Source organism: Strix uralensis, chromosome 7 (assembly GCF_047716275.1).
Source record: "Strix uralensis isolate ZFMK-TIS-50842 chromosome 7, bStrUra1, whole genome shotgun sequence".
NCBI classification, from domain to species: domain Eukaryota; kingdom Metazoa; phylum Chordata; class Aves; order Strigiformes; family Strigidae; genus Strix; species Strix uralensis.
This window is the reverse complement of record NC_133978.1, coordinates 15,457,677-15,482,468: the sequence shown is the minus strand read 5'-3', so window position 1 is coordinate 15,482,468 and position 24,792 is coordinate 15,457,677. Positions and strand designations below refer to the sequence as shown.

Genomic DNA, 24,792 nt, shown 5'->3' with positions numbered 1-24,792 from the left:
TGTGTGGTGATTCTTTCTTCTATTTTGTTTTAAGACAAAACACAAATTTCAACTGATACTCAACTACTACTTTTTGATTCATCCATACTCCTACATTTTAAGCAATTACTTACAAGTACTTACACATGATTGTTTGTAAAAATGGAAGGTTGTTATTCAAGTTCACATTTTGAGTAGTTTTTCATAATGTTTAGCAAAGCTCATGGGCATAAAAGCTTTCATTAATAGTCCTAACTGAAATCATACTGGAACACTAGAAGGAGGAGAGGTTTGAACTGCTGTAATTTTTGCTGGGAAAAAGTCTTGGCTATATTAAGAAATACAGTAGTACTGATTGTAACTCTAATTGGGAGATTTAGAGGACATGGGAAATAGTTTTTAGTGGTGTCTTAAAGAGTATACTGTATTTTATACCCCCTGAATATAGGTCTAAGACTTTGGCCTTTTATTATAAAAATGTGTGCAGGCATAGAAATGCAGCAAATAATTAAAAAAACCCAAACACCACACCAAAACCCACCCTGTTTTAGAACTGTGTTCCTGAAAATTTCCTGGAGATTTCCCTAGACTTGGATCCTGGTTAAAATAAAAATCACTTGTCTGTTCCATGAAGAAACTTGGGAAAGAAGTTCCTTGCTGTGCCTTTGGGTCACATGGCCTCGCTGCTGTAGAGCTGGAATGTTTGCCATGGTATTTCCGGAGGCTTCATAAACACACAGAAAGAACAGGGGGGTTAGGAGGGTTTTAAAAAAATTATTATATTCTTCCCTGCTCTCCCCCCCCCCCCCCCCCCTTTTTTTTTTTTTAATCCTTACTTTTGGCAGCCTAAATGCATTACACTTCAGGTATGGGATTTTTAGGAATTCAGAAAAGTGTTTATCTGATTAGTCCCATGAATTTTAAGAATTCATCTGTTTTTTAAACAAAAAAGTTAAAAGATATTTGGCAGATTTTTAATTGCTGAATTTGTCTAGATTATTTCTTACTTAATGTAATACCTGGCAACCTACATATTAAGCTTAACTCCTCTATTTAGTCAGTCTTAATGGTTTACTTTTGGCATGTGTCACTGTGAGTGGCATTCAGTAATCTGACTTGATAGCTGTCATCTTGCAAGCTAGAGTAATGCAAACAAAAGATGAGCTCTCAAACAAGGTTACAGTGAAGAGCCATTTCCTAAGTCCTGCTGTGGCAGCATAGAATCCCCACATCAAATCAGAAAAGCATGGAATTAGTTCTGGCTCTTGGGATATGAGGGTTAAGATTATGCAAACCTCTTCTTTCTAGCACGTGCTCCTTTTGAGACTTTGCAAACGCCTGCTCGAACTGGGATTGTGAGGACCTCTGTGTTAAATCTGTAATGTCACAGATATGTTATGTGTTAGTGGCAAGGTGGGCTGAAGGAGACCCTGCAGCCCCTCTTGCACCCCTGGGCTGGCAGAGTTGCATCTTCTCCTTCTCCTCCCCTCCCCTTCCAGGTGAGCCGAGCTGCCTGTTGAACAAGGGCAGAGAAATGATCCGTTTTAAAATAACCTGGCAAAAATGGGGAGTGAGCGGGAGGATGAATGGACTATTTTTAGCTTAATCAACTCCATTAGCTGCACAGTACCATAAAGCTGTCCTAACCCTGCGCAGAGAGGCAGTGCAGTGGGAACTGGTAACAAGCAGCCAGAAGTAGGAACTGCTTGTTCCCACTTTGCCGTGGCAAAAAACTACCCCAGCAAACATGCCTGTCTATTCTACTCAGGGCATGGTCCGTGGAAGGTTTATAACCATATCAAGATGTGCTTGTTGCTGAGTCAGATTATTAATTACATCAGAACTTGCAAAAAGGCAGCATAGTTTGTCTTAGAGATTTCCTTTAAAGTATAAACCACTGGATTTTTCCCAAATTCAGGCCCTGAGTTCGCATACCAAAGAGGAGCCTCGGTAGGTCTGGAATTGAGCAAGAGCTTGGGTTGTGCACATTGACAGGGCTTTCTTGCTCCTTCTTCCTCTTCCCTATCAAACTTGTTGAAGTTTTGAAGTTCTTTAAGTATGACTGATTATTTAATGATATTCTCCTGGTGTGGAGATGTTACAATAAGACTTATGTTTTAATGAAATATGTAATGCCTGATTGCCACAGGTGCCATATTGTCTGATTCCTGTGGGTACCCCTGCACACCTGTGTGAACACAGCAACACAAATGTTGGACAACAGAAAAAGGGAAAGAAGGAAGAGGAGCAAAATAATGAATAGAATATCTGGGAAGGTCTTAGGGTAGGAAGAATAAGGCAAAGACACAGCAGGAAAAAAGGGTGGAGATTTCAGGAAGGGAAATCGTCCCTCCCCAGACTAGCTCTGTTGACAGAAATAGATGTAAGGAAAATATGGGCATCTTCCCATCTAAAAGAAGATGGGAAGAACCGGTTGAGGTGGCTGTAGTGGTAATTTTGGAAGTGCTCCCATGCTGTAGGGGTAGGCAGGTGGGGTATAGCAATTGCTGTCTAGGCCACTGATGTTTGAGTCACTTCATCTGTTTGCATTTCTGCAATTTTTAATCTGTAAAGCTGAGTTGAGGCATGCTTTGAGTCTGAAGGTAACCAGCTGAACTGGTAATGTCCCCACTGCTTTCTGTGTGTTCTGCCCCTTGTCATGTCAGTTTTGGGGTGGGGACTGGGGAATGGAGAGTCCTGTTTTCCCCCTGCTTACTTCAGTGGTTATCGGTAGAAAACTCTTGGATCTTGTGACATGAAAGACATACTATGATAATTGGACAAAGTCTTCTGGATTGGTCTAGTCTAGAATGGTGGTACCTACTGGTCTGTAGCTAGAGCAGTCGTCTGAGAGGGAATGATATGGAGCTAAGAAGTGTACCTGAAGCTTTTGAACTGCTGTATGTGGGGAAAAACATACTGTTCCAACAATCAGTGTAAATATAAATGCTCTAGTATTTATAAGTTACCTTTTGTAAAAGTAAGCCATGATTCAAAGGCAGACTGTGCTTTAAGTTGAGCATTATCTGCTTGTATATGTTTTTTTACAAGTGAACACACAGAAATGTGGAGAAATAACAAAGAAATCTTGTACAGTATAACTGAGTAAAATGTTGGTAACTTCTTAATTGAGGTGTCTTCAGTGCTGTGCTTTTTAGTAAAATGCTGTAGCACCTTAAGTTTCAGGTGAAAAAGGGACACAAATCCACCTCTTTAGGTAGTGGAAATAGTGTATAAGAGCTGCTTTTTTTTTTTTGAGATGTTCTTGTGTTTTTATCTTGTTCCTTAGTATATCTCACTGGTTTGTAGCTTCTGTGCCTTTATGAGAATGTGCAAAGACTTTTTACAGTTAATTTTGCAATGGTAATATGTATATCTGAATAATACCTTTCATGCCTTTTGGCTTTGCCCCTTGCCATCTAAGACTTTCCGGGCCTTTATAAGGAAACTTTGTTTAGGCAGGCCAGCGGGAATCATGGTTGAAGCTCATTCTCAAAAGCTCCATGTTCTTAATTGCCTTTGACAGTGGTTGGGAAAGATGTCACTTCAGCATAGTGAAAATCAACCAAAATAAATTATATTTTTAATGAAGGATTCTCTATCTGGGTGAATTGATACTGGCAGGACAGTATTGGTTAAAAATAGAAGAACCTTCTGCAGACACACTGCAGTTTATCCTAGTTTTATTTTGTCGAAACAAAAAGGAATGTACACGTACCTACTGTAGACAGACCTTTTAGTCTGAGGTACTTCCCTTGGCAGATGGCTTCTGATTTATTTATTTATTTAAAAGTAAGTATTGCTTTGAAGGGAGGCAAAATAGAATCAGTATTCAAGTATTGTGTTTATCATGTGACTGCATGGGAGATTGCTGTATCCTGTAGTAAACCTATTTTATGGTGATATGGACAAGATTCTTACAGCCTTACAAAGGATGCTAGCTTGCATTCCTCTTGTGCAAAGCAGTATTTCCAAAAGAAATAATACATTGATGGAATATTTGGTTTTGTTCAAAGCAAAAGTATTTGTAGCTATCTGGCACATATTTTACTTCTCTACCCTCCCATTTCCCCCTTAATCTTGTTTATCTCCTCAGTGTTTCCTTCCAACTATTAGAAATGTGTTCTTCTAGGCTGTTTCAGGTCAGCTGCTTTACAAGTCAAGAATTTGTATCTTTTCACTGAAAGCATATGTAAGGAAAGGGTCTGAATGGTTAATTTGACTTGTATAGCTTATGCATATGTATATTGTATATATTAAACATATTTTAGATATTTTAGATATGTGTAAGTTGATCTTGTTTCAAAATAGGAGTTAACAGTTGACAATTATACATTATAATGTATTTTTAAATGACAAATTTTAAATAAGGTTAAATTAACCTGCAATAATAATGCTGTTGTGGATTTTTAAATATGTTTCATATTGAACAGTATTTAACTAAATTCCTCTATTTAATCTTAGTGAAGTTAGAAAATTCAAAGTACAACTGTTTTTCACACATCTTATTAGGCCTTGATATTTCTGATAGCATAGCTTTCTTTTACAGGCCTTCAAGTGGGAAAAGAGAAAGAGAAATTTATTTCCTTCTCCAGACAAAAGAACAATGCAAGCGTAATCTCAGCTCTCAGTTTTTCTTTTGTCTATGGCTAAGTCCATCTCTTAACCTGGTATGATTAATCTGGTTTAATTTGTTCATGTTTTTAGAAGTTTATAAAAGGACAGGGAAAAGGGAGGAAAAAGAAATCCTTTGAAGCACCTATCAGTGATTCAAATGCTGCCTTGAATCATAAAGATACGTATAACTAAGGATCTGTGTTATCAGAGTGCGGGAAATACTTCATGAAATGCCAGCAGGTGTATTGCCCGAACTGATGATCAGGGCCAAGTATTTAAAGTTGTTGTACCCTGCTGAGAATGTATAGTCTGCACCACAGATCAAACTAAGGCTTTTCAAATAAAAGATTTTGAGCTAATAAATCATGGAAAACCTCCATATACACAATGTAATCTAAAATCTCACAAGTGAAAATAAACCTAATTGAGCTGCAGAATGTGAATCTGCAGAGGAGTGTGTCTGCAACACTGTGTGGGTTCCCTTCTGTCACTTGCTTATACCTGTCCCATACAGTGGGAAGCTCAAACAACTGAAAACTAAAAATACTGCTTTACAAATAGAGTGGGAGGAAGAAGAGGCATGAACACCACTTTTCAAAGTTATTAAGTGTTTGGCACAGCAACAGTCTGGTGGCAGAGAACTTAACAAAACAATTACATGTTGAATAAGAAGGTGTTTCCTTTTGTTGCCTTTGAATGGGGCACTTTAATGGAATTTCCTCTTGCTCATGTGCTCTCTTACTGGGTGGGCAGAATCTCGCTAAATTCTGTAGGCCGTTTTCTGTTTAATATAGTTTAGCAATGACCATTTTAGTGCTGCTGTTTTAAATGTAAACATTCCCAGTCTCTTCGGGCGCTCTCCTTACAGCATGCTTTTTTTTTCACCTGATGATTTTCATTGCTACCCTTTGATTTTTGTCTCATTTTTCTCTGAATCCATAAGCTTCTCTTACAAACTATTGCCAACCATCAGATTATCGCTGCCTCTAATATAAACTACGTCATCAGAGGAGTGCTGTTTTCTCAGGTCCCAGTTTGAGAACTGATTTCCTTCTCTGAGCACATTCTTCTTTTGGACTGTTTAAACAATCCACCAAATGGAGTGGATTCTTCATTGGTTGGTGGAACAGATGCCTGCCTGTGCAGAGAGTCCATTTAACATCATCTATATGGTAATGTGGGGTTTTTTTGGCCATTATTGCCCTGGACCTGATAGAAACTGAGAAGATTAGAGATGGAGTGCTCTTTATCAGTTTGTAGAGTCTTGTAGTACTTTGCCCTGCCCTTCCCTCACATCTTCAGCGTTTCTGGTGCCTGTCTCCTACATGGTGCCTAATACCTGCCTGGTCCCTTTTTTCTCAGGTTGCCTCTGAAGTTCTCACCTGTAGACCCTCATCCCCTCCATCTGCTCGCAGCCCTCAGATTTTGTTGGTTTGCAGTCAGATCACTTTGGGAGTTCATGTAGAGGGAAACAAATAGTTCTTGCAGTAGAGGGGTATAGCCCGAGAGAACATGTACCTACACCGCATCTCGTGGGCAGACACGAGCTTGATCTGCTCATCTTCAGCTGGCCGCATTCTGTGTGGAGTCAAACCAGAAGCCCCATATCCATTGTTAGCATTGTGTTGAGCTTGAGCTAATAAGCTCGGTCTCTTGGCAGGATGTGTTAGATCAGGCTTACTGCTGTGCTAATTGTGCTTACACAGCTTCCAGTTTGGAGCTGGCTCATTTACAGCTGGCTTGGATGGTGGCCAAGAAGGCTTGCCTTTGCCTGCAGTGTGCCATGTAGACATACACACATCCAGCACTTGAACGTGTCTGTCAATAGCAGGAAATTATATTCGGAGGGAGGGGAAAATCTTTGGCCTGGCTGCAAGCATAAACAAGGACAATATTAATGAATGAGGAAGTAGGTAACAATTTTAATAAGAGAAAGGATAGACCACAGGTTGTTTTCGGCGCCTATATTTGGCCCCATCTTGTGCCTAATTTACCGCTGGTTTTGTTGTTTTTTTTTTTTTTTTTTTTAACGATATTTCTTGGGAACATTTCCCAGATTTAAGAAACTTCATAGTAGAAGTGAGCAGCCTGGTACTTTAACTGGGAAATGGAAACTAATTTAAACACAAGGTTAAAAATGGGCAAAATTTCAGAGGGGAGAAATTTGCCTTTAAGATTAGCCCATCCTCTGTTTTTGTCTTCCTTACTTCATGTGTTAGCAAAGTAGTTTGTACATTGGTTATAATACAGTGTCAAGGATCTGCCCATCTTAGTGTTACCTAAAAGTACAAAATACTCACTACTAAGAGGAATTGTATAGGAAGAAGAAACCTAGAGCTGTAAAAAGCTGAAGTTTTTTTATTTAGGTTTGGAAAACTAGAGCTCAGGAGGTCTTGAAAGCCACATCCTCAGCTGGCATAGATTGGTTTCATCAGTCACCAACAGTCGTGTTATTTACTTCAGCAAGAATTTTTCCCCTCAAACATTAAGAAATCTTCTGTCTGTGGAGGAGTGTGGTGGTGGATGGGAACATATGAGTGTATATGTATATAAATACAGAGAAATCTGGCCTAGTCTCTTATTTTATTGTGAAATAATAAAATGATTCATCAGCCACATCACTATGAGCTCTCTTAATATTTGAGCCCATTTTTCTCAAATTATTTTCTTGGTCACAAACATCCATGCATCGCTGCATTAATTTGCTTGACAGTTTAGAGGCCACTTCTCTATTTGAGCAAGCCTCAAAGAGACAGTACCAACATTTTAGTTCTAAAATTGCTGTTATTAAAACAACCAGGGGAATGTATCTCTACAAAGGCAGAGCTGAATAATGATTTAGCTCCCAGAATTAATTTGAAATTTCAACAGCACTAAGTAATATTTTAGTGGCAGTATAATCCTGTACATTACATATTAAGTCTGCAGACTGCACTGCCAGTGGAAGAACCCTGCAGTATTTAAATGACACTAACACCATGGTATTATATTCAGGTCACTAGGGGGCATTTTACAGGATTGAAGTTATCTGGCAGAATGTCAAGGGTGAATCGTATAATCTCTGTTTCTTTGCCTCTCCAAATATGTAGATTAGGGGTTTAAAAGACCCACACATTACACCTAACTCACCAGTGTTCCTTCTCTGTCTCAGCCCACTGTATCACCTGTGCACCACTTGCACTCTCGACAACCACAGAGAGCATAACCTAAGGAAAGGGGAGTAATAGCTATAGATGACTTAAATGACTGATGCTGTAAGTGGAGAAAACAGTGTACTGAGGATTGTTTGGTTGTTTTTTTTTCCCCCTGTATGAATCAGAGCAATTGATAGATAAGCATCAACCCAAATATTTGGCTTTTGTGGCAGGTGTCAGCGGGTGTCCAGAATGATGGAAAATGCTTAGCCCCAAGATGACTGTTTTCCAGAGCAGATCCCTAACGCTAACCTTCTGAAGAGGCAGGGACACTCCTGCAATTGAATATACCAAGGGAGACGGACACCTCTCTCCCCTTTGTGCCTTAGAAATTCCTTCTACATTCATGTGTGTGGCCCATCATAATGGTTTTGATACCTTTTTTCAAATGTACTCATCATTCAGACAGCTCTGGTTGAATTTAGAGAGAGATATTAGGCTGTGAAAAGCATGTGTTCTCAGCAGCTTCTTGCTGCCTCTGGCAGAAATTACTGCTATTCAGATCTGCTAGCTAGATAGTTCACATGATTATTCTGTGCACCATTAGAGACAAACTGAGCTGGGTTAGTTTAAACATGTAAATAGTAGCTTTGGATCATTCTTTCTGCAAGAAACAGATAATCATCGCAGAAGTAGCCTAGCTGGCTGATAGGCGGTAAATTTCACCATGTGAGTCCTCCCTTTCCTTCACAGAGTTTTAACCACAGCTTTTGCAGTCATGTGAACCCTTGGAAAATATAAAAACAATTAAAAAAAAGAGGATTGGTTAAGGCAAGGGAAGTTGAAGTGATGTCTGACTTCCAGTGGTGAGAATGGCAATGGTGACATGCTAGTTGGTCAGGGCCTGATAGACTTCTCAACCATCAGAGTGGCCATCATGTGAATAGGACACATGGCTGTGCCCTTTCTGTGCTCAGAGTGGTTGAGGGGGGAACCCCAACAACAGTTTGCTTATTGAAGAGTTTGTTTTCCTCTAGCCTAGAATATGGGCTAAGTTCCAATATGGTAATTCCTGTTTTCTTCTTGCTGCGCTCCATGTGATGGGAAATTGTTAGAAAATCTCAGGGGCAAGAGGTGTATTTGGCTGCTGCATACTACTGCTCGAAAGGAGTGCTGAGGGTACTGGAAATTATTTTTACAGGTCATCTTTCCAAAAATAGCCTTAACTTGTTATCAGGCAATGTTGCAAGACTCATGTTTGCAGAGAAGCATTGGCTATGCGAATGGGAGAATTGCCTTACTTGGCAGACCTGCTGCCGTAGGAGGTTGTGGAGGCAGATCAGCAGGTTAAACACAGCTGCGGACAACAGGTCCATGAACAGACACCAAAGGGAGCGTATGTTCCCACTAACATCTGACTGTGGATGCTGGGGAGTAAAGGCACTAAACTGCGGATAATGGCTGGGCTCATGTATGCTGCCTACACAGTATCTTCTGCTGTCATCCTTGGAGACAGAGTACTGAGCTAGATGGATGACTGGATTAACCCAGTATGTCGTGTCTTCTGTTCCTATTGCATTCAGGTATATAACAATACTTAAAATATTATTCACACTGTATTTTAAGTTACATCAAGAACAGCAGAAACCATAGGGTATTCTTCAGTCTTCTACTTTTTTTTACATGAGAAAAGACTAAACTCTTAATATTTTTGTGGGTTTTATATAGCCTACTTTCACAGAGGATAAAGTTTTCAGTTTAGATTTTGGTGACTGTGCTCTCTTGATCTTGATGTTGCTTTGGTTGTCACTGGCTTTTGTTTTAAAACATACAACAGGAAGCCAGTTCTGCCCCACCATTTCTGCTGGGTGTTTTTTCAAGTTAAAGTTAATAGATAAAGAACTCTCCAGAGTGGGTCTCTACTGATCTGTGCAGGTAGCAATTACTCCTGTGATCTGTCGTTTTAAAGTAAAAATAGAAAATGTAAAATATTGATTACATATGCAAGTACAACAAATGTACATCTGTATACTACCTCTCCAGAAGCTTGTAGATAAAAATAGATTTAAATCACATTTTTCCTTCTAATGTGGCATGACAAGTAATAGTTTTGCTCTTGAGGAAGTATGTATGAAAACATAAGGCTGTGAGCTTGTGGAGAGAGCTTTATTCCAGTGAAGTAACACTGGAAATCTTCTGGGACTCCTTTTCCTAAATAAGGGACACATGTTCGTTATCATAGTGCAGCAGTGAGCAATACCATGAAGTTCAGGATGGGAGAGATCTTTGTTGTTTAGCAAATGCGTACTGTATACCAGATATTTACTGTAGTCTATACACACTAGAAATAAACAGTGGCCTGGCACTTAATGTTACCATGCCACTTGTACTGCCTTTTCAATGTATTTGCTAGGGCTGAAACACTTTTTTGCACTAAGGTTTAGATAGTTTAGCATCTGCCTTTCTCAAACAAAATAATTGTGCTGCTCTCACTTGTGGTACACAGCTAAAGCCTGTTTTCCTCTCCACTCACTGAAGGCAAACATCTGGAGCACAGGCTTCACTACCCTTGGCCATTGCATCCATTGTGATTTTTTGGATGCAATCAGTTTGAACCATTGCCAGCTATGGTTTGGGTCCAGAATCGTGTCAAACCAACTTGTGCCTCTAGCTGCTTCTAAGGACTGGTCAGGGAGATATGAAGATTGTAGGACAATCCACATTTTTTTATGGGATGATGTGTATATAATAAACTCTGAATAATTACACAATAAAGTAATAATCCAGCAAATTATTACGTTCTTAAGTAGGGAACCTCAATAATAGGTCTGGCATAAATAGGACTTTTCTTCTAATAGCCATTGTCAAAGGGCTTTAAGTGTTAGCAGTGTTTATCTGAAGTTGAACTGATATCAAGTTCACTTTCCAGTTCTTTGTAGAATGAAAAGTCTTTGCTCAGAATGAACCTTAATGATGAGTTGAAGGTATTTTAGAAATAGGGTCTGCTGTGGAGTTTCATTTCCATGTCTATTCCCTTCCTCCCCAGTGTGGTGCAGGATTGTAGGTATTAGTCTCAAACTATGCCTTACTAAAAATTCTGGGTAACAAGTAACTACTCTGTTTCTTAACGTGATGATGGTTCATACACAAAACCAGGGAACTGATCATATTTGCTCGTTGTTTTGCATAAAGGTAGCTGGACTTCTGCAAACAGTTTAGTGGATGGGATTCAGTTTTGATATTGGTCAAGAATATTCCTGTGACAACATCCAGCATTCTTGAGAAGGTTTTGCCTTTGTCTTCTGTAGCTGGTAAATTTATTTCTTTGGATGTAAATACACGCCAAATCAATTTACCACTTGTAACATGAATGTGTACTATGCAAGGTACCAGAGTTGTAACATTTATAGATGTAATGTTCTCTGATGGAGATGCTGTACTTTGCAGTATGTCTGCTTTCTTTGCAAGCTTGCAGTTGATTTTTTTTTTAATTTTTTTTTTTTTTTTTGGCAATGTGTGTGCATGCATACACGCACAAAGCGCATTATCAGCCTGAAGCTTCAGGCTAAATGTGTGAGCCCAGGTGTCATATTTCTAATGCCCTTTGCATGAAATGTGAAATAATTGCTCAAGTGTAGAAACTGTACGTATGTTTCTGAAACATGAAGTACAGGCACAGTCTGTGATTTCAAGTGTCTTATGAAAATGTGCATGTGGTAAGGCCATGCTATCTTCAAAACAAACTTTTCATGTTCTTGAACTTTAGACTTCTCAATCTTTAAAAGTGGAGTGAATGACAGAACACCTTAAATACCTCCGTATGGGTTTATATTTAGTAAGTGTAAAACCACTTACACTGAGCTAACTTACTGCAAAGGAGAAACATCTGCTGAATTAAATTTCATGAAGTAGATGGTTCTCTTAAGTTCCTGTGTTTTGAAATGGTGGCCTCCCAGCCAAGAGGGGAAGAAACATGCGAGTATAGTGATCTGTTAAATAAATGAAGCAAGTGAATCGTGGGTAAATAAACATGAATGGCAAAGAGATAATAGAGGGAGAGCAAAAAGCACTCATACACAACGAACAGTGGATGGTGCCTACCTCTCCACCATGGTCCCAAACTCCTAGAAGAATCAAAGGCTTCATTCTTACTGGAGAGACTGAAAGAAGGTTGAGTTCAAAAATAGCTTTGGGTCAAAAAGGAGGGAGGGGAGGGAGTCAGTATAGTCACTGAGATGAGTAACTTCAGATAATGTTTGAGAGTCTGAGATGTCATTGAGAGAACTGTTACTTGGGAAGAGGCCTGCCTTAGCTTGTATTTTCAGTACAGAGCCATGTGAAATCAATACCTGAAATAGGCTGCTCTGGGTGCAGGTTGTCATTATACCCTATTTACTGGTCTTTGTTGATCCTCTTTTTCCATGTGTGTGATGCTGGGACTTCTGAGACCACATGCCTTGGTTGTCTTGTGGCCATAAGCCAAGCCATTCTATAAATCCTTCCTAATGAATTATGGAGGAAAAAACCTGTCCTGTTGCTTAACTGGTTAAGATTTTTAGGAGGACAGTAAAGGTTCTTGTGTAATTTAAGCCTTATACTTGTCCTCAACTGTGTCCTCACTTACAAAGGTATACAATGGCATGAATGCTGAACATACGCTCTAATCCTTATCACCACTGTATCACCTTGAAATCATGACTGAACTTTTGTTTTTGTAATGCATGGGTACAAGAGATGTCAAGTCAAGCCGTACAGAAAACTGAAGTCAAAACAAGTTTTTCTAATAGAAAAACTTGTTTTGACTAAAACGTTTGGTTTGGAAATATGGCTGTATCAGTATTACTGCAGGTATTTGCACCATTTCTCTGAACCTTAGCAATTTCCTTGCACTACCAATACAGGATGAGTAAGAGCCTGGGTAACTTGTTAGAAATGCATATCCTAGAGGTAAATGTCAGTGTGACAGCTGTTAGGACTAGAAGTTATGTAAGGGGTTTTTTTTTGATAGAACGGGACCAGTAGGAAACATCTATTTCCAGGTGTGCCTTCCTATTATACTGTTCGACTTTGATCTGCAAAGCCCCTAGTGGGAGTAGAAGAGTAATTTGATTTCTATGCCATTATTTTTGGCTCCCTCAGCTCTGCCTGCTAGAAGGAGTGCTAGTACAGTCACACAAAGTCTAGTTGGAGGCCAGTAACTAGCAGTGTACCCCAGGGTTCAATACTGGCTCTAATACTGTTCAGCATCTTCATTAGCGATCTGGATGATGGAGCAGAGTGTACCCTCAGCAAGCTTACAGATGACACAAAACAGGGAGAAGCAGCTGAAAACACCAGAGGGTCGTACTGTCATCCAGAAGGACCTTGACAGGCTGGAGAAATGGACTGACAGGAACCTGATGAAGTTCAACAAAGGGAAAAGCAAAGTCTTTCACCTGGGGAGAGGAACAGCCCCAGGCACCAGTATTTGCTGGGGCCACCCAGCTGGAAAGCAGCTTTGCAGAAAAGGACTTGGGGGTCCTGATGGACACCAAGTTAAACATGAGCCAACAATGTGCCCTGGCTGCAAAGAAAACTAATGCTATCCCAGACTGCATCAGGCAGAGCACTGTCAGCAGGTCACAGGAGGTGATCCTTCTCCTCTGCTCAGCACTGGTGAGGCCACACTTGGAGTGCTGTGCCCAGTGCTGGGTTCCTCGGTACAAGTGAGACATGGACGTACTGGAGAGAGGCCAACAAAGAGGCCACGGGGATGATTAAGGGACCTGGAGCATCTTGCACATGTGGAAAGGCTGAGAGAGCTGGGACCATTTGGCGTGGAGAAGAGAAGGCTTGGGGGGGGGTGTCTCATCAATATATATAAATACCAGAAGGGAGGATGCAAAGAAGTTGGAGCCAGGCTCTGTTCAGTGGTGCCCAATGACAGGACAAGAGGCAGTGGGCACACACCTCGACTGTTCTGCGATTGTGTAACTCTGGCCATGTTTTCAGTAAGGTGGTTTCTCATGCACCAGGACCTAGACTGAGGTAAACAATGGATTTTTGTGTTAGCTAGGTGTGGGTTTTAGTGAACTTGGATGTGGTAATTTGAAAGATTACCACAGAATGAAATCTGAGGGAATTTGCAGTGAGCATCATGAGGCCAATACTTTTGCTGTGACATAAGGTAGCCTTGTAGGTAGTGTGGCCTGAAGAATGGGGATTGGGTGGTAAGTTGTGAAGCATTTGTAGCAGCAGAAATAGTTTAATGTTGCTGAGCGTTCTTTCTTATATGCATTAAAAATAAAAGTGGTGGTGGGTTTAATCTCAGACACATGTACAAGTGCTTTGACTAGATACTGTGGATTTAGAAACAAGGTAGGATCTAATATGCCAAGGAGGAAGGGTTTATTTAATCTTTTTTTAAAAAAACTTCTTAACAGGTTGAGTTCTTGATAATCTTAGCAGCAGACACCTGTGGTTAGATTTTGAGGAAGTGTGTGTCTTTTGCAGGCATCTCAATATTTTAAGTATAGTTTTCAAAAAAATTTTTTAAAAGTGAGGCGTAATGCTATCAAATGAGATACAAGAGTCTGAAAATCCCTGCTCAATAAACTGATATGTTCTTCAGGAAATTGATGATATATCAAAAGCTGTTTCTTCAGATAGCAATCACTGGCTTAGCTTCCCAAAATGAATGTGAAGTCTGAACACTGAGAGAAAGCTGTATCTGCTTATAATGGTGCTGGGTTTTGTATACAGAGTTCTGGGCTTATCTTGAAAGGGATTCTGACATACAACAAAACCGATGAAAACTGTTTCAGCCAGCAGTACTTTCTTCTGACCTTAAGCATTTCTTGGTTTATGTGTATGAGATTAATTCAAAGACCATTTGATGTTTTTTTCTTCTTTTTTTTTTAAATTTTAAATAACCAAACATACTGGATGAAAACAGGTCCTGCAATTAAAAGATAAGATATATATTTAAACTGAAGCATATTCTCCTGTACTGGAATAAAACTATGAATATATGTCTTTCTATTAAATCTTTGTGTCCAGGGCATAGAAGACTACATCTGTGGCGGCGGTGTTGGTTTTTTTCTTTTAGAATAGCTGAATGTTTTCTTCGATTAATCTGTTTTGTGGCTAATCTGGAAGTCTTTGCCACCAGTGTAGAAATGAGGCACTGTTCACTGGACCAACTGGTATCTTACATTTAAGTCTGTTGGTAGAAGGAGCAGCAAGACATGCATGACTCATGGTTTGTGTATAATAGGTTGTATTTCTTGAAAGTGAGCATTCATAGGTTACTTCTATTAAACAAGAAGTTACTGTTGTAAAGGGTGCCCTTCATTGACAGGACTGCTTGTGGAGGGAGGCCTGTTGCTGTCCCATTCAGTGGGGCACTAGAGCCCCAGAGGTCAGCTGTTAGCACAGAGCTGCTGAACCCCACCGATCCGCTGGGAAACATGAAAGATTTGGGGTGAAGTTCAGGTTTTGAGATGTGGCTGGATGTTGTTTGGTCAGTCAGTGTATTTGTGTTTTTCAGCCCTGTCGGGATGCTTTTTATGTTTAGTGTTGTGAGTGGCATAAATGGGCACTGCTTGCCTGTACTGAGCCACAGCTTAGTTGACCAAATACGTGAGCTGATTTTTGTACTGAGCAGTTTTTTCACAAACTGGCATAATTCCTGCTAGTTCCACTTTCATATCTATCTAATAAAATGAGTGATCTTTTGTGTTTGCACATGATGTCTTGGAGTCATTAATTATTTATCTTCATGACTGCATGTGTGTGAGAAGGGATTTGGTTATCCTTGTTTACAGGAGACAGACAGGGCATGAATTGACTTGTAGACTGTGCCTGCACTATGGTAGAGCGCTTCGTAGAATGACTCTGTCTTAAAGCTTTACAAAAGCCACAAGGAAGGGTGTTTCACATTATGCTACGCTTTATTTTTAGAGGATTCAAGAGCAAACTGCTGCAGTCACCGGACTGGAAGTAATATTGCCTTTGCTCACTTCTTGTTTAATCTCTAAAAGTCCTTATCAAAAATTGTTAGTGTTTCAAAGTCTCATAATGGTTTAAGAGTCTTGCATCTACTGAAGGAAGCTCAATTGTTTCTTTTGAGGGCAAGGTGCAGTGTGTTGTTTGTGCAGCCAGCCTTGGCAATGCCTTCCCCTCCCCAACTTCTTTGTCCCCCTTCTTCCCTTCCCCCGCCTCCCCAATTATTTTTCCAGAGACCTTGGCTTGCTGCTTCTGGGGCAGCAGCAGCAGCTGCTAGTGCTGTCCTGTAATTCTTCCATCTCGGTCACAGGGGACTGGAAGGGAAAAGACGGTCTGTCTCAGCAGCAGTCCACCAGCTGCCGCTACAATCTATAATGCGTAAATTTGCAAAATATAGCTTTTAATTTTGCTTTGCAGTCAGAATGAAAAACTAGAGTGCACCACCACTGCCATCATTGATTGATTAATAGAAATTTATGCTCCCTGCTCCCTGGTTCAGACTCGGACAAAAAGTACTTGGAAGTGGCTAAAAATAAAAGGTAAGAATCCTGACAGACTTTCACACCGACAGAGTAATTAACAATACAATGTTGTGCATGTATGCTTGAGAATACGCTCTAGATAAAAGCTGTTGTGTAACACAAAAATATTCAACTAGAGTATAACATTATGCTTAGGGTCATAATACTTTATGAATTACATGGATAAGCAGGGCTTCTTTGTTACAGTGTCAGTGAATCAGGGTGTTCCACAGATTCTAGCATAAGTAGTTTTCCTGAAAATGTATATTGAAACATATTTTTGGTTTTGAGGCTTTTTTTGAGGGAGAGAGAAGGAAGGGTGAAGGAGAGTTGGCAGCATAGTTACTGTTCTGTCTCTGCTGGCTATGAAGTTAGAGTAACAACAGTACTGCTTGTTTTGTGTCCAGTCATACACCTTGAGTAAGGAAATAGAACATAGAAAAGGTAAGCAATACCCAAACTGCCATCAGAAATGGATTTGTAACCTCTTCAGTGTGTATTTATGAATGATGAAACTTTTTGTTGGACCATTCAAGAAAAAGCAGCCAAAACATGGCTGGAATTTGTAAAAGAACTTGTTTGCACTGAATAGTTTGACTCAGCGGGTAGTTCAGAAGACTTGAACTATAAAACACTAATCATCCATAAAAATATGTGGTTGTGGCACACATCGTTGGCCAAAGATAGACTGTTGTGTGTATAGCTGAGAGAACTAATTTTATGACAAGTCAATTTTGGAGCTTATGTCCCTAGAGACCCTGTTGCCATCTTTGTTTTCCTTTAAACGTTCTGAAGTCCTTTGTCATGGAAGTTGCATGGGAACCATAGTGTATGAAGGCTAGCACAGAAACCTTTGTACGCCAGGTCATTATGGGGACCATGAGGTGGTCTGCATCCAGGCTTCCTTGCTGGTGGAAGGAGCTCGTGGCAGCTGGTTATCTGCTTTTCTCAGTTGGTTTCATTGGGGACGAGGGACTCGGAGAAGCCAGCTGCCACGTTTGGCATGCCTGCTAGGGGTTGTGCACAAGAGACGTTAGTGATGGTGGCAGTTGCGGACTACTGCCCTCCAGCATGTGCTACGGAGTAAATCCAAATGCAGAGCAATCACAGATCTCTTTTTGACAATGTGTCCACATTTAAATCTTCTGCTGAACATCTGTGAGTATACTAGTGTGCAGGTTGTACTTTTTTTGCTACTAATTAGAATACACTGGGTCCAAACCAAAGCTTCAGATGCAAATTTGTCTGGGAGAGAGCAGATCTATGCCTTACCTTAGTGAAACAAGCTAATTCTACCAATAAAGTCACAGTGTAATCTAGTACCCATCCCCAGAATCACCAGTCCTCGTTCCTGTACATTTTATGTGATACTAATGTTAGCAATCTTAAGTCAAAGCATAAACAAACTCTAATCTCACAAGACATACTGCTTTCAATAAATACATTGTATAGACGTGCTGGCAGAACTAAACTAAATCTGGATGTGTCTTTGGGACTCCAAAGAAAAATAACTTAAAGTAGTTTAAAGAATCAACAAAGCATAGTGCATGAATGTGTGTGTACATCTTAAATTAGTTGGAATTTTTTAGCATGTGACAAATACAGCCCTGAGTGTACACCATGCCTTCTAGCTCCAGGGCAAATACAGTAAGAAGAAACTGTATAGTGACCCATTATTCAGGCACCTGGGAGGTAAGAGAAAGGAAGTGGGAGTGTTTTGCCCAGAAGTCCTTCCTTGTTATTTTTTTTTAAATGTGGTACACTCAAATATTTATGTAAAAGTGGTGTTTAGTGGTCTTGCTTAATTGGGCAGAGAAGTCAAATTTAGCGAAGTGCACACACTTCATGTAGTTTGAATGAAGTGGTTTGGGTACGCTACCCACCTGCTCACAGGGAGAGGATATAAATTAAACATCAGAGGCTGTTCACAAGTAAACCAGCAGAATTCTTGGAACTTCTACTCTAGCCAGTCATGACAATGTTGCATGTTACTATTGTTGCTGTCAGAGCTTAAGTATGGAAAACAATTTGAGCTTTAGACCTTAAAGAAAGACTGCTAGAGTATGTTTTTAAACCTCAGTGGTAGCAGACTGGATGAAAGCTTGCAAACTTCTGACTAGGTGGCAACAAAGGCCTCTAGGACTCGTAGTAAAGTCTCTTAGAAAGCAAGCTCCCTTTTCCAATACATATTTTCATTTGTCTTCCTATTGCAGTAAAGGCATCTACCTTCTGCCAGTGTTTTCTGAGCTATGCACTGAATTCTTTTGAAGATTACCGAATTAGCTTTTTCTTAACTTTTCCTTCCCTTCAAAATTAGTATCTTTATTTTAATGTTCAACCAGTCAAACTCCCAAGCACAGCTTCTTCCCTATAGAGATGGTTATCTCCACACCACAAACAAGACTCTTACTAGATAACATTACAGCACAGGCTGTTTTCCATCCATTCTGCAAGGACTGATTTTTAATGAAAGGAACAGCATTAAATTCTCAATGAGAACCAACCTTTCCTCATTTCTTTGCCTGTGGGGATTTGATCAGTCTCTCCAGCTTCCTGCTTAGACATTGTACGCAGGGGACAGCGCTTTGGGGGCAAAGCTAACCTGGGAATAATTGAAGGAGTGGTTTTGAGCAGCTGCAGTCTCACTGCATATCTCCCATGTAACTGTCTACATCAAAGTTAGAAGGTGGCCCTTAACTGTTGTATCCTGTCTATGAAACTTTCCCTATGCAGTCAGCCCATAGTCTAATCTGTAGATCCATTCTGGTATTTAGAATAAAACATTTTGAGAAAAGAATAATCGGAAATTGGTATTAAAAGAAGATATTTTAGGAAAGACACCTAAAGGCACACTGCAATCTCCCTGAAAGAATATGGTATCTAGACAATGGGAAACTTAATTTCTTAATTCCTCAGACACAGAACTCTTTGGTAGTCAGGCCTTTTAAAAATCCATATTCCCCCAAACCTCATCAAGGGAGGGAGAAAGAAAGAGGCAGAACAAAATGTAAGTTTTAAGCTTGCCTGACATGTCACTTGGGATAACATCACTTCTGTTTTTCCTTAGTAAACACAATGCCAGGTCAGGAGCCAGAGGATAATCTTTTGCTCTAAAATGTTTTTCCTGTAACGTCTGAGTCTGCACAGTATAAAATCAAGAGTAGAGAATGCTATCCTGAGACTCTCACTTTGCCTGATAGAAGCATGATTTCATTATACAAACATTTGCTCCATTAATTGTGATTATTCCTAATCCCCCATTTTCCTTAATGGCAAAACATTTCACTGGAGGAAAAAAAATCAGATTAAAGACTTTCAGACAGTAAAGGCTACTAATTGAAACCTGCAAGGGATACCCCCCATCATGGAAATTCAAAATTACAAAAGTTACTACTGAAATAGCTGGAGAAGTGATACCTGAAAGTCCTCAAACATGCACTTTGGGTTAAGTTTTTGTATGTTTTAATTCAGTATTTTTTTCCTTGCATAAGAGCATAGATTTAGTAAATGTGCACACATAGTGATACATGTGTATGTACAACGTGCATTTTTTTGTCTTCTGATTGAAAGTAGAGGTTTTGGTTGTACATGTGTGGACCTCTAAAAGGAGATAAATCACAGACAGGGATGATAGAACGTTTTGGTTCTGTTTCCCTCTGCCCTTTCCTTGTGTTTTTTTTTAGTGCCTGTCTCCTCCTGCAGTATCCTTGCATTGAGGTTTTGGAATAAAATATTATTCCTTGTGCAAAGCTTGTGGGGGGATGTGTGTGTGTTTCTGTTTTTTCCTCCATAGGCTGTGGTATACAGCAATGTAGAGTTCTTCCAGTTTTTATTCTCTTGAGGTTGGTAATACTTTAACCAAAGGAAAACAGAGTCATGTCGAGGTTTCCCTACCCCCTCTCCCTCCTGCAGGTCACGCAGGAAGTGGAGAGCAGTATGCTGCTCCTGGAGCTCCTTTCCTGTATGATAAACCCCCGGCTCACAGGCACACAGATGGGTGTTGAATGCATAAAAATATCAATGTTGACACTTATCTGAGAAAGTCAGCAACATTGTGTGCCTTCATGGAGTGTCTGTATAGTGGTAGGACAGCACTTCGTAAATGGATTTTGTTGCATAGCATTTGTTAAGGCTTTTGAAAGGAAGAAAATAATATTCTAAAATGCAAGACCCCTAAAATATTTGTCAATTCCTGTTGCTTTGAGGAGTTTAAACCTATATGGTTCTGGATCTTTGGGTTATTTCTTAGTTTCTTGATTTAACACATTTTTGGATGGATTGTAGAGCATGTAGGTTATATATGTCGTTAGGGAACCCAGTAAAATACAAATTCATGAGGTTAAAATTACTTTCCCTGAAATGACCTGTTTTCTGTTCTGTGTCTCCTTCCATTCCCCCACCCTCAAGTCCATTAGGTGTAAGTCGGATTAGCTCAGTGACTCTTATCAGACCTCTTTTTCCTGTTACCCCCAGATAAATTTATGTGACTTAAAGAGTGGACTCCAGGCATAACCTTATTCCTGCTGGGGACAGGAGCTGCATTTGCTGAAGCTCTGTGTTGGTGAATAGTACCCCACTGTGCTCTATATGGAAAAGTGTGTGGGTGGCAATTTACATGGTAAACAAAGGCAGGCAGGGAAGGAAGATAGTTAAGTTTATGTTTCTTAATGCTTTAGATCTCCTTAAAACATGTCTGTTGAAAATTTGCAGCAACAAATATCACAAAAGATCGGTGTAGATTTTGCTATTTTTGAGTATCAGTCTTCATGTAAAAGGATTTTTACATATATTTGTTGTGGAATTGAATTTATGATGTAAAATTAACTTTATTAATATAATTTGTCCTGATTTTGTGGTAATAGAAAATAAAGGCTGTACCTGCAACTATTCCCTTTAAAGATAAATGGAAACTTTTTATTTCATCAGTAAAATAGGCTCATAGTTGTCTGTAGGATCATTCCCCTGCTCCTGCCACCCTAAATAGGTTCTTTGCTTGTTTGTCATCAAAGGTGTAGGGAGGCAATGTGAATTAGGTGGCAAGGGACTAGAGAGTGTGACAGGAAGTATTGACATCCTTATTTGTGTCGTGTATCTACTATGTGACCTTGGACAAGTCTCTTCACCTATGCCATATCCTGTTATTAGATTATAAATCTCTGCTGGGAGAATGCTTGTCGCAATTTAGTTTTGTATCTGGCAAAGGGTCTTATAGATATTATTGTAAAACAAATAATAGAAATAAGGGTAGCAGGTTTTTTTCTGGAACACTAGTCTTTGATGGAGATAGGAACTTCTTTTTAACCTTGGTCTCCTGCTCTGGTGCCCAACTCAGCTGCAAAAAGGTTTCTTCACTCTGTCGTTGTCCTAGTCTGATTCTTGCCAGCAAGAAAAATCCATAACTTGAAATTTGCTATTTATTCAGATAAATAACTGTTGTGTTTGTGTAGCCCTTGAAAAGTTTTGCAAACACATTCTAAAATATGAAAACCAACGTATGATTATTTGCAATACTTTGTCCTAGATTAAACCTGAGATTTTTCTGTGTCATTGGTGTATAAATTGTGTATTTAAGTTGTGGTCACAATGTATGCTTCCTTGGGGGAAGGCTTGTCATTCAGAAGTAGCCAATCGATGTGATGACTGTTACCCGTGTACATGCTAACAAGCACAACTCATGCTGCTTCAGGGAAGTAACTGGCTTATTCCATGTGATGAAACTCTTGTTCCAGTTCATCTCTTGTTTTGAACTGATACCCTTCATGCTTGTGTTGACACTGGAAAGGAACTTCACATGGGAGACTCTCCCTTCCAGTTCACTGATTTGCATCCAGGCCACTTGCTGATGCTGCTGTGCAAAGAAGCTGCTGGTCCGCATGGAAGGAGAGCTTGTTGTGTAACGCAGCGTGTCACAAGGGTTTTGCCAGTACTGTTGGCCACAGACTGAGCTCTTTCCCTACGCTGTTTGATTAGCAGTGCAGTTGATTTGTGGGAATTCAGCTCTGTCTTTTGCAGGGTTTAATATTAGAACTTTTGTGGACTTGCATGTCACTGGGAGGAAAGCCTTACTTGCTTCTGACTGCAACTCTGTCAGCTTTTCTCTGGAAGAGCTTACAAATGTGGAGGAGCAATTTTTTTTTTTTCATTTAAGGAGTTTTTGGATTTGGGTGTCTTTCGTTGTGAGCTTGGTTTCTTCTTTTGTGGTATTCAGAACACTGGAATTACATTTTCAAGGTTTTTGCTACTAACAGACTACCAAATTTGAAAAATTTGAATAAGATTTCCAGGTGATAGTCACTTAATTGTAGGACTTGACTCTTTAATTACAAAATAACACTTTAATTTAAAATTACATAAGAAAGATTACTTTTAATTGTTTTATAATGTCAGAAAGGATAAATATGTCAGTCTAATCAATGTTCCTGTGTAGAGCCAGGGGTCTCCTTTCCAGTAATATTTCTGTCAAGCTATTTAATTTGTTGAAGCTTTTAAAAGATGTCATGTGATGCAGTAATTTAAAAAGTAAAAAATTAAGACAGTAGAAAGAGAACATAGCTGACATGAATACAATGTAATGTTCACGTGGTTCAAATTGCTTTGAATAATATTCCTATGCTGTCCCTGTTTGTTCCTTGTGCGTGACTTTGCTAATAGCAGTGAGGGTATTGACTAAGGTCTTTGTTGATAATTACTTCCTAAATATAATTAAATATGAAGGTGGTGCTAGCAAGATGCTAATTGGCTTACTAACATATGTGGGATTTTTCACTTTCCCAGAATCACTAGATAAGAGCACTTGGTGCAGCAGTTCTTCAAGAGTGGAGACTGCTGATCAGATTGCCGAAGACAGTAATGTGTCTTCTTTCTTGGGTGTCCTGTGGTGGGGATGGGGGCTTTGTGCTTAAGGCAGTAGCAAAATACTGCTTCAATAGCTGTGGGACCTTAGGCAAGTCACTCAGTCTCACTGTCTGAAAGAGGAGTAATAACACTACCTTTATTTCTTGTCTTTTAGATTGTAAGCATAGGTGGGCTTTTTTGCTATATTTATAAAGAGAAAGTTGGTCGTTAGCTTACAACATTGCTGTAATACAGGCAGGTTTAATAATGTGTTTGCCATTATGCAACAAAACCCTTGTGGGTTGTCTGTATTAGTGAGGATATGCCATATTGCAACTAGGCTGACTTTCAGCTATGATCAGCTGTTTGGAAAGGCCCCAAATGTTGCTTAGACAACCCACCTTATTCTTCCAGAAGCCAAAGCTTTCATGGAAGCAGTAAGTGTAATTTTCAAAAGCAGGCTGGCATGGGAGCACTATGAGATGTGAAAGACAAAAGGAAATGGAGGCTTTAATGAGCACCTTTGTAAAAGTTATCATGCAGCTGGTCCCCAGCAAAGCACGCTGCCCTTCAAATACGCAGTGTTTGTGTTGTATAAGTGTGACTAATGGCTGTGATTCATGAGGAAGCATGGCTTGTCTTGGGACGGCTGAGCTGGTTTCACCTCAAGCTGTCTGGTCCCTTTCTCAGAAGCTTGCTCTGCTGCAGCAGGGTTGGCAGAGCTGCTCACCAAGCAGCTGCGGACCTGCTGTGAATGACAGGCTGACATATGAAGGTAAACCAAAAAGCAGTGCTGCTGACAGAATAGACTTTGGGGTAGTGGTCTGTTTAAGATACCTTATACATTAAGCCTTGAGCTGAGACTGCTACAGAAGGACGATGATGCAGTGATGGTTTTCAGTGGGAACACGTTTCAGCAAAGGCTTAAATTGTATTCTGCTGTGAAGTACTTGTGGATGGTTTAGGAAGAAAAATACCAAGAATCATTGGCAGCACAAACCTCTACTTTTTTAAAAAAAAAACAACCTACTTTGGTTGAAATTTCCTCTCTTCAGGAAATAAAGTTCTTGCTTTACTGTTGTTTTGTTACAAGGTCAGGAAAAGTTTAAGTTATCACCAAATTTTTCAAATACAAGGGGTTTATAGTTGAGGCCAAGCACAGGAACATAACTGCTGTAATTAGTCGTGATACAGTGAAATTTTTTTGCCTCAGTAGGTATTATATTGAAAGTGATTTTAAACCTATTTGTTGCCTCACTTAGAGTTTTTCAGACCTTTGAGTTTATCCTGTAACTGCTCTCAAGAGCTGATTTTTATCAAAGTTTCATTATATAAATCTTTTTCAGTCTTGGGAAGATAATGTATCCTTGTGCAAAACCTGCTTCTTGCTGAAATCAATGAACAGCAAGACCCAGTTGCTTGCAGGGCAGTGGTATAGTTGCAAGGTTATCAGAAGGTTAAAGGTAGAAGTAGGCTATTGGCTCCAGTAACTCCTGTGAGGGAAATATGAAAAAATATATCTCTCTTTGTAAATGAGATAGCATAATGGGTGACTGCTAGATTCTGACCTTTGCTGTAAGATGTACAAGTGTAACAAGATTTTGCGACAATGGGTGGAGGAGATTTAGATGCTCCCATTTGGGCTGTGATTGGAGACAAACTTTTGCAAAGAGCATGCATAAAGCTTGTGGTGGGTTACCGTTGTGTATCCTGCTTCAAAA

At 39.8% G+C, this 24,792-nt stretch overlaps 1 protein-coding gene across 8 annotated transcripts in view; it reads left to right on the top strand.

The window, feature by feature from the left end:
- Positions 1-24,792, top strand: part of ZMIZ1 (zinc finger MIZ-type containing 1) — a 360,677-nt gene that overhangs the window by 124,731 nt on the left and 211,154 nt on the right. The gene's annotated exons all lie outside the window — the stretch shown is intronic.